The sequence below is a fragment of the Dipodomys spectabilis genome, unplaced genomic scaffold (genome assembly GCF_019054845.1).
Source record: "Dipodomys spectabilis isolate Male_0828 unplaced genomic scaffold, ASM1905484v1 ptg000278l, whole genome shotgun sequence".
NCBI classification, from domain to species: domain Eukaryota; kingdom Metazoa; phylum Chordata; class Mammalia; order Rodentia; family Heteromyidae; genus Dipodomys; species Dipodomys spectabilis.
Genome location: NW_024870955.1, coordinates 3,604,748 through 3,606,670, shown reverse-complemented (window position 1 = coordinate 3,606,670; position 1,923 = coordinate 3,604,748).

The following is a 1,923-nucleotide window of genomic DNA, read 5'->3' as shown; positions in this document are numbered from 1 at the left end:
GCTCAGATCTAGGGTTTGCAGAAAAATCTGGGCAGAAAAGTTCTGAGACTCATATTTCCAGTTAATTAACAAAAAAAAAAAAAAAGTCAGTGAAACTTTGGCCTAAGAAGTATAGCACCAAGTGCTATACTTGAGTGAAAAAGCTGAGTGAGAGTGTGAGACTCTGAGTTTAAATCCCAATACTGCTGTTCACACAGGTGTGTACTTACACACACATGCACATATCTCTGTGCATCACCTCCTTCTGGGATGCAATAATAGATGCTGAGAGTTAGCTCTAGTATCAATATTAACTCATTTCCAGTTTGATGACTGTATTCTACACACAGCAGTAGTGTGAAAGCTTCTCAGAAAATGAGTCCCACCATGCTTACAGTGACTGAGGATGGGAATAGGTGCATCCCTTCTGCTAGCTTTTGAGGGACCTCACTGTGCTTCTGTGGACATTGTCTGTTCAGAAAAAAAGCCTCTTCCCACAGTCACCAACAGCCACCAGAATGTGGGGAGAACTGGTCTGAATAATGATCACAGGATCTTTATTTCATCTTTGTTAGATGTTTTTGCCTCATGTGGAGTCAGGATGTATGGCAAAGATGATTTTAATAGTTTGGTGCACAAAGAGATCATTGAACAATTACTGATATTTACCATGTAAGCACAAGGTACCAACAACAACAGTGATTGCATATTCTATTGATGATTCTTTGTTTTTGTTGTTGTTGTTCATGGGAATTGAACTTGAGGCCTGGGTACTGTCCCTTGAGATTTTTTCAGTGAAGGCTGGAGTTCAATCACTTGAGCCACATTTGGCATTTTTGGGGTTATTTGGAGATAATAGTCACTTGGAAGCCTGGAGCTGGAGGTTCACCCCTGTAACCTTAATTACTTAGAAGTCTGAGATCTGAGTGTCAAGATTCAAACCGCCTGGGCCAGAAAGTCCATGAGAGTCTTACCTCAAGTTACCATCCCCCAAAAGTCAACTGGGATCATCATGTCTCAGCTTCCTGACTATCTTGAATTGCAAGTGTGAGCCATCAGCAGTTTATTTGTAACAAATAAGCAAATAATAAAATAAATAATAATTGTAAAATAAATAATATACACTATCTCTTTAAATAGTTTTAAAGAGATTTTCGTTTTATTTCATGTGGACAATGCATGTTGATCACTGTTACCCTTTCCATTATTGTCTACCCTCCTTTTGTTTGAACACAGAGTCTCTGTATATTCCATGTGATCTTCTTGTTTCAGTTTCTTGAGTGTTGAGATTATAGGCATGCACCACAATGCTTAGCTTTGTAAGTCTTATTCTCAAACCAAACCAGAATGCCAAGCAATATTTTCCTAGTTTCTGCTGCACTACATTACAAATATGCATTAAGAATGTCAGACTTTTCACACCCTGAAAATGTGGTCCACTGACATCACACTGCATACAATATGCATGGTACATGGGGAAGTTAGCCAAGTGGTCTAGGCTCACCTGACACTGAGTCCCATGTAAACCCAGGTGTATTCTGATGCTGCTGGGTGAAATATTCAGTAGATGTCTATTAAATCTGGTTGATCTATGCAGTTGTTCAGATCTGCGGTTTCTCTATTGAGTTTTTGCAGAGTTGATCTATCTATTGATCTATCTAGTGGAGAGAGTGGTGTGTTAAAGTCCCCAACAATTAATGTCTTTGGATCTATGTGGGATTTGAGTTAAAGTAGTGTTTCTTGGATAAATTTGTGTGCTTTGTTGTTTGGCGTATGGAGATTTAGAATTGTAATATCCTCCTGAAGGAGCGATCCCTTAATTAGTATGTAGCGACCTTCTTTATCTCTTCTCACTAATTTTAATTTGAAGTCTATTTTATCTGATATTAGTATTGCAACTCCCGCCTGTTTATGGGGGCCGTTTGCTTGGTAGATTTTGTTCCA